The sequence below is a fragment of the Ciconia boyciana genome, chromosome 1, assembly GCF_034638445.1.
Source record: "Ciconia boyciana chromosome 1, ASM3463844v1, whole genome shotgun sequence".
NCBI classification, from domain to species: domain Eukaryota; kingdom Metazoa; phylum Chordata; class Aves; order Ciconiiformes; family Ciconiidae; genus Ciconia; species Ciconia boyciana.
Window position 1 is genome coordinate 45,262,286 of NC_132934.1, and position 12,911 is coordinate 45,275,196.

A 12,911-nucleotide genomic window follows, 5' to 3' on the forward strand; every position below is an offset into this window, starting at 1 on the left:
TTCGTTCCAAGTTTTCACAAACTTTGCATGTCTGAAACGAATCACTTAATTTCTGTGTATATCAACTCCCTAAGCCAAAAAAAAAAACCCCAAAGAAAAGAAAAAGAAATTTGTATTAAACCTTTTTTCCTAACATTTATGTGTCCTATCTATATTTGGAAGCTCTGTGGGGAAAACAGTTTCTCCCAAAATGTCTTTGCACACCTCCTATCACAACTAACAATACTGTCAAAGTAATAAACTCTTTCTCCTATCAACATCATCCCAAAACAAACAAATGGCCAGCAAATTGTCAAGAGCCACTACGGACAGCATCACTGCCACACAGTGCTCCTGCTTTGCTTTGCCTTCATCATCCCTTCAGTTCTCTCATCTTGACAATAAAGAACTAGTGGTAGGCAGTGGCTCTCAATATGGAGGGCATTAGCTAAGAGAGCATTTGCAGAGAGCTAACCTCGTCTTTCTGGAAAGGTTCCAAATGAGCACCCCAGGAGCACAGGAGGTACTTGTCACAAAAGGCATCTCCATTCTTATTCAGTCTTTGGGCAAAAATCTCTTGGCTCTGTGTCTGGAATAATAGAAAAATGACAAGAATTAACTTAACATGCTGACATTTTTTCTAACTTGTGATCCCTGTTATGATATACCCCATCCACACATCCTTTATCACACATGCATGCGCAAGCAGATACTCAAGCTCTTGAAAGTAAAGGCACATCTAAATCAGTCACATCAGGTGCTACTATCTTGCTTCAGGTTAGCAAAGGGAAGCATGACTTGGATTAATAGTTGTCATGACCATTAAGTCTTTCTCTACAGAAGTAATCGATTCTGATTTAAAAAAAAAAAAAGAACTTGCAAGGGGTCAGATTGAAGCTCTCCTATTTTGAATGTGCACTGGAACAAGTGGCAAGTTGCTCTAATGGAGCTGTGAAATACTTTGGGCTGTCATAGTCTCTGGTTCTCCAAAACCAGGAAAAATGTTCAGCAGGGTCTTGTAAGGAGACTTTGTGAAATATAAAATTGCTACAACAGCTGAAAGAAGGAGAATGCTTCCATTGAGAGAAAACTAATGAACAAGTGTCAAAATGGACAGTTGGTGTCAGTTCCAGAAGGACTTAAAACTTAGACATGAGCTTGAAGAAACCATGTTAATAGAGCCAATATTGTATGAAAAGAACCTTGTACTTAACAAAAATCCATTGTGAACAACATGTTTGACACAGCATGTATTAAAATGCTTAGGAGAAAAGAATAGTGTCTTAATTAAATATAGAAATACTATGTTCCACTGATATTCAACATCATATGATGTGTTTTCCTTTTTCCTGAGAAAGAAATTCCAAACATAAGTCAGAGTTCAGTATTTTGATGAACTTTGGTAAAAAGTTCAAAAGTTCCAAAGAAGCGAATCTGTGAGAAAGCCCTTACGGTTTTATTTCTAAGTGATTACAAATCAAATGAAACAAGATTTTCTATTACTATTTTAAAATAATTCTTTATGATCTATGTAGAATATTTTCAATCACATTCAGGAAATCAAGAGAGTATATACTGTAGAAGAACTATGTATAGTTCTTCTTAGAGAAGGACTGCAAAAATAATTTTAGGCTTTATATTTCAGCAGAGGCTAGCCTTGCGTTGCGCACAGCTTACACACAATTCAAATAAAGTTTCCATGCCGAAGAGATATCATGTGACTGGCAATGAGGCTCTGCTGGCCTTGCTGGGTAATCCAAACCCCTGCCTCTGGGAGGAAGTGAGCCAGTGGAAGTTGTTGAGGCCAACATCATCAAAATAGCCCAGACACTCAGCTCAGTCCTGTTTCACAATGGAGCAGGGAGATCACAGGGCAATCAATGCCATCTCCTGCACGCGAGCCTTTCCAAATATGCTCTTCTCCTGCTTGTCTGTATACTAGAAACACTTGTGGCTCTCGGGCACAGGAAGTTTTCAGTATACAGACCAGACAGATTACAATCCACTCCATATTCCATGGAGCTCTTTTGTGTGTGAAGTTCTCTTTTTTCTCTTTTTTTCTCTTCTTTTTTTTTTTGTCTGAAGGTCAAAGAGCAGGCTATTGAGAAAGGAGTAATGGCATAAAATGGGAGTTGGCTTGTGCTAGAGAATTTCAAGGACATTTAAGTGTTACAGTGCTTAACTCTTGGACATCCTGCTGTTCAGCAGCATCCTTATCTCACAAGTAAGTGCCCAAACTCAAAGCATGTAGAAAAACAGCCACTTACGAAAGGCACTCTCAGAAATTATGAATGGGACTTAGGAGACAACGAGGACTGACAATGCAGATAAAAAGTGGCAAAGTGTACATGCCCACACAGCTCAATGATTGTCTCACCCTCTTGTTAGGGAATCATCATCTAATTATGATTGACTTGTAGTCTAATTCAACTGGAATTGCCAATGCTGATTTCCCCTTCTAAAAAGAATCCAGGAGTAAATCTCTAGGCTTGTATTTTAAGCACTCAAATAATACGTAGGAGACACTGATTTACTTTCACCCTCTGCTTGATTCAGAACAGGGATCTCTTTATCCTTGTTTATCACTTCTCAGGCAAATATGCTGATCCCTGGACAAAGGCTTCCGGGGAATCTCCTGTGCACTATCTGTCTTGCCCCAGTAGTGCCACTTTCAAGAATATTCAAATATCCATTCAGAAAGGGATGTAGCCTGAGGGGGGCAGGCTCTCACATGAAATGCGGAAGGCAGCTGTTCAAACACCCAAGTACACTATTAAAAAAAATTACAGGAGCCTGGCTGGATCTTCTCCCTCCCTGCAAGAGCTGATACCTAGACTGCCTTTCTTTTTCCGTCCTTAATTCTCCTCAGTTATCCCAAACAAAGTAGAATGCTTTCTAATAGGGAACAATTACAGCATCGTTGACAGCAAAATAAGGCAAAAAAGGAATCTTAGGAAGGCCCATAGTCTGTCATATTTTGCTTGAAGGCTACATCACTCCTGGCAGAGTTTTTTATAGCTGCTGCTCTGCAGCTAAGCCAGACTGGTGTTTTTCCTTCCATCAAGAGACTTACCTAAATCTGCCTTATTATAACTAATTGCGTATATTTTTTTCTATCCACATAATCACCAGCATCAGTTTACTCTGTTCCTCTTTGCAGCAATTGCTTACTGTTTGCTTGATCACTGCCAGCACTTTCTCTTGACTTTTCTATTCTCCATTCTATACCACCACATTCATTCAACATTTACTGAGACCATGTTTCTAAGCCTCCCATCATTCTTGTGAGTGTTCTCTGTTCTCTCTAGCTGTACCAGCTGTATCTGTTTTGAGATGCAGTGCAGTGCCTGAAAATGGGCACAGAATTACAGCTGACATCTTACCAGCCTAGAACAGGACAGAAGGACTCCCTCATGTGCCTCCTTCCAGTTTGTATGTCCTGCTGGAATGTGTGGGGTTTTTTCCTCAACAGCATGACATACATTTGTCTTACCATCAGGTTCTTTCTTTTGTAGAATTACCACCTACCTAGTTACTCAGTCTATATGTCTTCAGTGATCTGGCTTGCCTAAGTGCTCATTTGTGCCCTTGTCCTCATCAAATTGAAACATATTAAAGACGATATTTCCGATTCATCACAACCAGTTTGAAATCTAAGCATGTCCTCCAACAAGCTGACAATTAATACTATCTCTGTGATATCTGCAAACTTGATGAGTGTATTCTCTATTCCATCATCTGAGTTATTAATTAAAACATGAGTTCCCAGAGCAGAACCCTGGGAAGTCCCTCATTTGAGAGTTCTTCTTTGATGAGTTTCCAAGGAGTTGAATACCCATAGGATTTTTCAGTTTCCTAGTCTTCATATGAGGATGTCATGTCAAACGGTGTAAAAAAACTTCATTAAAATCAAGTAAGTGACTTCCGCTTATCCCATAACCACAAGAATTGTTCTCTTGTTATGGCAGGACAATAAGCTGATTTGGCACAACTTAGTCTTGAAAATTTTTTAACAGCAACAAGACTAATCTATGTTGGTATTATTGCCCCCTTTGTATTCTTCCAGGTGCACAAAAATATTGTCTCATTTTCCAGTATTTCCACAGAAACTTAGGTTGAACTTCCCATCTACAAGTCCCTCTTTCCTTCTGTTTAAGAATATGCATTACATTTGCCCATCTATACCCTTCTGCAATCTCACTCATCCCCCACAAGTTCTCAAAGATATCAGGAAATGGCACTGAGATCAGTTCAGCCAGTTCTCTAAGTATGCTGAGGCCAAACCAGTTTTAACACGTAAATTAATCTAATTATTTTACCTCTTGGTTTTCCTGTCCCGTCCTGACTCCTTCTGCTGTTGTTACTAGTGCTAATAATTTTGTTAAACCAGCTAAATGCACTTCATCTTTTAATTGTAATTTGAATTGACAGAGCATTAAGCACAGCATCATCTGTTAATAGCTTCCTTTCTGTTCAGGCTCCCTTAGTTCTCTTGCTATTGTGATACTTAATGAAAGCTTCTTCTTACTTTTTATGTCTTTTGATAGTGATTTATTGCTTTGTCCTGTGCCTTTCTGATTTTGTCCTAACATGTCTATGCTATCCTTTCTTTCCCAGCCTTAGTTCTTTTTTTTTCCTATCTTGTTCATGACTGCTCTTCCTCAGCTTTAGAACAGAATATTAGAATAATTTAGGCTGGAAAGGAGCTGTGGAGGTCATCTATCCCAGGGCCAACTTCAAAGTTTGATCAGGTTACTCAGGGTCTTGTTTGGTCAAGATCGCCATTTATCTTGTGGTTTCACTAAGAGGTAGTTACAGTCTCATCAAGAAGGACATTCTGGTAAGTCCTGAACTGCAACATAAAATGCCCCTGCCTAAGCTGTGTTGAAGGTCCAATCTAGAAAGTGTGTTCTGAGTCCGTCTGTTCTAGGTCCTGTCAATATATCAGGCAGGAGCACATCAAAAATAATGCACCGAGCTGCTCTGCTGTGCCAACAGTGAGGGATATCTGCATACGTCCAGAAGATGATGTTTAGATACCTCTGGAAATTTACTGAAGAAAAACGTGGCACATATACTTTTCAGACATCTCTAAAGTTTTGTAGCAAGGCCTGAAAATCTACATTGTGAATTTAGGCACCCAAAGTGGGGCGCAGGCACATAAGTCCCATGTGGAATCAGGCCCTTGATGGCATTACTGCTAACTGACATGTGTTAACCTACACATTTCCTGATGTCTCTTGACAGCTCTGAGCCCCTTCTCATGGTTAGTCCAAGAAGAATTATCTATCTAGGTTTCCCTTCGCTGGCCTGTCCTTTGGGACCTGATCCAGCAAGCACAATTACTTACACTATCAGATGTAAGTAATTACAAAAAATACTTTGGGAGGTGAGAGACTATTGGGATGCTCAGAAAAGGATTAGACAAATTCATGGGCAACATGTCTGTAAACAGATACTAACAGAACTAGGCAGGGATGTGCCCTATAACGTCCCTGATTAGACAGTTCTTGATACTGAGGAAGTACAAAGGGAATGGATGACCAGAAGTGGCCAGGCTCATACGCACTTTCTAAATAGTCAGAATATTCTACTAGGTGGACTACTGGGCTGACCCAGCAGGGAATTTCTCACATATTATATATTTCTTATATGGGGCTTATTTATTTTCCATTGTACCAAAAGTAGGAAGGGTCACTTGCACTAAGCCATTAACTACTTCAGTAAGCTTACTGTGTCAAAGAACAAGTATGTGGATGATGGACGTAGACTATATATAAGACAGGTCTGATGACTCTGATAAATGTTGAAGGAAGCCATTTGGTTCAGCTAATAGTTTCTATCACATATGAATTCTTATGGCAAAAAGGAACGTAAGGATGGCTGAGATTAATCCAATCTGTTCCTGCCAGTACTGCATTGCCTCAGGTATGACAGAGTTAAGATCATAAAGATCTGAACTAAGATGCCATCTTGCTGAACTGATGCTATTAAACTGGACAAGGAGTGCTACGCAGGACAATGAGAACTTGACAAGTCTTATCATGCAATCTCTTTCAAGAATATCTGTAGTGCATTTCGGGTTGTCTTCACCATAGTTCGGCATGACTGCTTGTGCAATGACAGCTCAAATGAAAAAGCTGTTGGTGTAACCTGGACTCATCAGACACAAATAAATTCTGTTGTCTGATACTGCTAAGTTGCAAACAAATGATGAAGAATTCATCTTACTACCTCAGATATTTGTGATGAAAATAATCTTAAGGTATTTCAAACCAAAAGCTATCACAGTCAGAAAGCTAATTCCTTGCAAGGGCCTGGTACAGTTGGTAAGACCATTCTAGATCATGGCTTACTTGGAAATTTTGGGGCTCTTGAAAAGTCACATTAAGTAGTTTGACTAACTTTAGTCTTATTTACAACTCTCTATATTCTGGTGTCAGTTTGAATTACAGGCATGACTGTTGGTCTGTGCATGCATGCATGCAGTTCTTGGATGTGCTGTGTGTAACTAAGATGACTCAGTGACTTTTTTCAGAAATAAAAACACAGTTACAATTTATTTTTTATTAGGTAGCTCACATTGGTGAGGAAAATTTTTTTTTATCACTTCAGGCAGTTTCTCTATTGATCATCAAATTCTCGCTTGAATTTCAGTTCACGGACACTGTATCTTCTGTCAGAGAATGTCATACATCTCAAGAAACTGACATTGCTTTTTTCCAGTCCTGTATTTTCTCCTCTTACTTCAGATACATGACTTTATAAGCAGCTTAAAACTTCCCCAAAACACTAAGCAAGTTCACTGCTAACTGAACCCATCATGAGGACATAATCACAGTACTGAACAGTTGGAATTCTGGAAAATAGTTTATGTGAAGTGTTACAAAATACCTGGCATCATGGAAACGTCAAATTTGAGATGCTTGACTGAGAAAGCTCCCCAATAAGAGGTGATAATCTGAGCATCTACAGACTCTTTATTGTTCATAAACTGTTGCTGCTGCCTGTGTAAAATTAACTTCTGCAAAGACACAGCCTCTACCTGGAAAAACAGCTAAATATAAGCAGCCACGAAGCATTGATGCTGGTTGAGTGTGCTCACACACTACCTTTCAGCCAGCATAACGAATAATACAGTCTGTAAAGATAGTGCCGACTGTGTCATCATTTAATAACTCCTTGTTCCATGAAATACTCAGGCCTAGCATCAGCTGACTCAAAAGACAGATAGATAGATAGATAGATAGATAGCAATCCTTTCTGTAAATTGACATGACTTTTGGATCCAAATGGAGCAACACTGATGATCCAGAACCTTCAGAGGGCTCTCTTCTCCAAAAGCAATTTCAATTAATTAGTTATTAATTAGTTGGCAATCTTTCGTGGTAATTCTTCACTAATAACACTGATATCTTGGATGCTGACTTCTAATTCTCTTGTAATAAGGAAAAGTGATTTCCTTGGAAAGAACTGTAGAAAGTTCATTTAAGGCTTCTCATAGCATCAGTTTATTTAACATAATGTCCTTGAAGGTTAGTAGATTGTGCAGGATGGACTTCACAGCTTGAAAGATGATAAAGAAAAGACTGAATCTTCAGGGGCAATCAGCATCAGAGACAACTTCTCTCTTACCCATGTCACTACTAATGATCATTCTTGTAAACGTTTCAGAGCCTTTATATTCTGCACTGTGTATCTTCCAAATATGACAAAGTTTCTTTATCCTGTTGTTAAATACTTGTTTGATACTTGCAGATGAGAAACTTTGTTAGGTGATTCTGTTTCATACTGTTGAGTGGGCTCAGCTGACCTTGTAGGAACACCACTCACAATCTTTAAATTGATACAAAACCCACTGATGCTGTCCTCCACAGCCAAAGCAGAAATCTGCATGATTTTGTATTGTCCACTGAATGTCAATGTGATTGAGTTTTCAGTGTTTGCACCAATGACTTTATCAGTGCTAGGCATATTCCTGATTATGATGACCAGTTCAGTTTGATTACTTCTTTTCCTGTAGTAGTTTGCAGACCGGTAATCAGTTCTGAAATGTAAGGTCCGTCTTGCCTATCTTTTACTTAATTCAACAGACCCTGATTCCTCAAAGCAAGACATGGTTCACTGATGACAGCAACATGAATGCAAGAAGAAAGCAATCTGCGATTGGACTTGTACCCTGAAGACTGCATCCCTGCTGTAAGCACAACTGCTCTCATTAGCTCTGCTCGCTATTCAGTTTGCAACTTGCTAATTAGCATGGCTGCAAGGAACCAATTCTGAAGGAAAAGAAAGATAAGGTGCACTTACGTGAACTGGTAAATGCCATGCTCTGAACTCATCTGGTTTTAACTCCTCCCTTTTCATATACCATCCGGTTTCAGAAACCACCTGCAGACATTACTGAAAAGCTAGTGCTGTTCCACTACGGCTGTCCCAAGCTGAAGGCATTAGTTCCTACATAAAGTTTTACAATTAATTGTATTCTCATAAAATGACATTTATAATCTATAATTAATCATCTCATTTAAACACCGAGCTTTTTAGAAGTCCAAAGCACTCAGCAGCTCCCATTGAACAGAACATGACTAGGCTACTATGTATGGACCCATCAAAATAAAATTAATTTATTATTTGTCATTTGGAGTTTATTTAGGAACTGCTGGTGCACAATTACTTCTGTCTGTTCTATTTTTCAGTTATTACAGTAATTATAATACTTCAAAGTAATAATTGTAATGCTTAACACTTCCAGACAAACATTTCTATTGTGCTGTAATACACAAATGTTGTTTACAAATAATGACACTGCAGGTCAACAGATTCTGTTATAAGCCAGCTGTTTCACACTTCACAACAAAAATATTTTCTCACTATTTTCTCGAAGTCTAAACATAGCTATATGTTGTCCAGTTACCAGTTTCAGAACACAGATCTAAGATTGCTCTTCCAGGGATTCTTTATCTAATCAGAACAGATTGTGTTTCTTTCTTCTAAACTTTTCCTCAATGTTTGATTATCAAATCATTTCCCCAAAAAACATAATTAGTACACTTTCTCCAAGAATCGAAGCACTTACATCAATTCAGTTGAAGCCTTATTTTTGATGATTTTTGCAGGCAGAGAGGGCACCTGGCAATCTTTTAGTCTACACAGTTTCTCTGAAATGTTCTGCAGAGTGGTCTGGTGAAAAATGAAATACAGGTATTTTTTAAGCATGCTTTTGTGAAGTCTGGCTAGAATGAGAAGGGTAAGACCCATTTTGTCACGCAGAATTTCTGAATACTATCCCCTTTTCATTCCTGACTTGTGTCCTATGTGCCAGATGAATTGCATGGGGCAGGAAGAGTGTCAGCCCCGTCAAGGTTCTTTCCATACCTTGAGAAATTTCATGTTCTGTTTTAGGATGACCATAAGACTCCTTTGTACTTTTGGAGCATCACAAGGGTGTTTTAACACAGTACAGAACTAGTGGTCAGAGCCATTTACTTGTTTCAAAAATCTCAAACAACAAATTTGCAGATTTCTTTGTGCCACATACCCATGCCATGTTCAAGAGACCATGTTACAACATCTAGATCCCAGTGCACTTCAAAGAACACATTTTTGAGCCTTCAGGAATCTCAAAGCAAGTGAAATCTTAGTATATAAACATGCAGAAGTTATTAAGTGAAATTATGTAAAATGAACAGGAGAGAGGTGAAGGGGTACAACATAGACTGCTGTATTTCGTGCACTGACCGATCACAGGTAACCAACCTTGTTTACAAGCTTGTACCTTAAATGACACACAGCTGAATAACAGAATGACCTTGACAGCCTAAAACAGTTTTGCAGCTATGCAACAGGTTCAGATAACAACATGATACAATGTATGTTGGATTCAAGGTCATTATTGCTATTTAATACAGAGCAAATTTCTTTCCGGAAGACTTTATCTCAATGGCTTCTATTTTCTAAAAGCAGCAGCAATTTTCCTTTTGAAAGCCCATGTAGATAAGATACCTGGGGATTCTGTATTAACATTTTCTCTAGTCCCAGATGCATTATACAGAATTTATTTTTTAAGTTTGAAGGTGATACAGGCTGTCATGTTTGAGGGCTCACACCACTGTAACTGAAGGGATTAGGAAGAAATTTCTCTGTTGAAACCTCTTCAGAGCATCCTGTATCTTCCACTGAAGCGTCTGATATTGTCCTTTCTCAGAAAATACAGATGACACATTTGGTGGACAGCAGTGTGGCACCTTGAGCACTTTATCCCTATATTTGATGGGAGATAAAACTTTAAGGACTTTTGAGGTATTTTCCAGGTGGATAACTGACTAGGCTATCACCAGGAACGGACAGAAGTACATTTGTCTTTCAATGATTAGAAGAAGCCAGCAGATGCAGGAGACTGTAAGTGATGCAAAAGGGCCCCAAAATACACCAACTAGTGTACCAGCCCAAATCAAGTGGAGGTGGTAAGAAGGAGTTAGAATGAATAATGAAAAAGTTTGATGATCAGTGTATTCTTAACGGATAAAGAAAGGTGGATCTGTGAAAACATTTTTTTCTTGCTACAACACAGAAAGAGAGGGAGAAAATAGGAAATGTTGTTAAGAATAAATATACAAACCCTTTTTTTTTTTTTTTGCATTAAAGCCCAGTAAAGCCCAAGGATTATGGATACACAGCAATCAAAAGACTTGTGAACAGCTACACAGAGAAAGGTATCTGACTGATGCTTGGAAAGGGAATGGCCACATAGTAGACCACCCAAAGTACATGTTGTGAACATTACGTTCAAATCAGTCAGGAACATATTTATGGAAATTAAGATGGTGCATACATGCTTGTCAAAGCTGAGGCTGACTCAGCAAAGCTAATCGTTGTACCTAAGGAAGAACTTGGAGGAGAACACATAGGACATAGCAATTATCTCTGCTAAAGCAGAAAATGTGACAGGACAGCAAAACCAACATTCTGTATTTACCATATACTGTAAAAGATTGATGGCATGCCACCCAAACAATCTCAAGCAAGTCATAACAAAGTACATGACACAAGCTTTATTTGTTCAATTAAGAGCAACGTAGGATGTGGAAAGCAAGAGGTAACGATGACACATGGAGAACAAAACCTTGAAGTACAAATCATGTAAAATGTACAAAGTACAAATTATAGTGAAATCAACATTTCTTCAAAATTATGAGCTAAATTGATTGTCCACGAAGGCAGAATAATACTGAAAATAAAATGGACACATTTTGAAATTATAGACAACAGAGAAAATATATAAAATCTCATGACGAACAGGGAATTCTCTAGGGCTATGACATGATTGCATTACTTTCAATATTGTAGTTACATTTTGGCAACAGTAATATCTCATGAGATTCCCATTTCAGTTATTTCTGCATTTTAAATCCACATGTGCATGGAATAATGGAGGACTGAATTAATGCAGCACCAGGAAATAGTCAAGACCAAGTAATGCCTGCATTTGACTACAGCTTATTAACTTCATCTTAATCATCCAATGCCATGTATCTATAATCAAACAGCTCATTAAACTGGCACGCCCATATGTCAGAGAGCTAACACCAAGAAACCAAAAGATTATTTGGCAATGGATGATGAAACAGTTGCATACAATTTATGTATAAAAAGCGATCACTTGGCATAATCATTTCACGGTTTTGTGATGTGCTGTTTTAAACAGTCCCTATGTTATTGCTGAGGATGGAGCTGTCTACATCCATTACCTTCACTGTATCTTCACAGCTTCCACTTCCAAGCCATTATCATCCCAGTTTTCCATGAAGATCCATGGCTCCGCAAAAATCCCTTGTGAGCCCCAGAAAAGTAAGCTGTCATTTTTCCACTGTCTGAGCACTAAGCTCTCTTTCTGTCCATAGACAGCAGGGATGTGATTAGCCCGAGTGTTGGATGCAGAAACTAGCTCTCTGCACACCCTTTCCTTCCTTTCACTTGCAGAATTAAAATGAATATTTATTTTAATTAGTAGTAGCAACTATGGTTTAACTATTGCCCTTTCAACTGAGATTAGGTTTAGATGTCACAGCCATCATGTTCTGAAACTACATAGTGTGAAACTGCACTCTATGCTTCCAACAGTTTGTAGCGTAAACAGACAAATAAGTATATGACTGTAAAAATGGCCTTTCATGTAATTACAAAAAATGTGATGGCAAAAATATGATTGTATAGCACATGATGTGTCTTGTACTCGTGTCACATTTCACGTCCCCCATTTTTTGCCTAATCACAAGTAGAGGACATCAGTCATTATTACTACCTTTCTTCCTACAAGGAAAGCCTGCTTGTGGATAGAACCATGGAAAATGCTTGTCCCAGCCAGCAACAGCGCAACGGGCCTCCGGTTTCTGATTGGCACTCCCTCCTCCCCGGGAAAACGTCTTGTAGTAAAATAAATGTGTTTGTGCAGTGGTGACTATTTGTCACTGTAGACCCTGACACAGGCATTAAAGCATCTGCCATTTAGAACTGTGTCTCATAACTGCCCAACATGAGAGCTGTAATGAAATCCTACCTTACCATATTGAACTAGAGAAGTCTGTTTAGTTAGCAAGGTTGCACCTCTCAGATACTAACAGGACTGTAACTGATATGAACACTAAAGTCCATATCCAATCAAAGGAAAACAGCAATAATTTGGAACAGCTATACAGCCAAGGCCTCTGTGAATAAGAATTTTAAAATCTTCCCCTACAAAGACCGTAAAATAATACAAAGTTGTCTTTTCCAGGTTTCTACTTTTCTGGCTTCCCAGCTCCAGAGCATATACTATACCATTCACTACTCCACTTGCCAAACTTGCATTTGAGGGATGGTTGCTCCCACATGCTTTTAAATTCTCTGAAATGGCACATACTTATACACAAGCACTGGCATGCACAGTACAC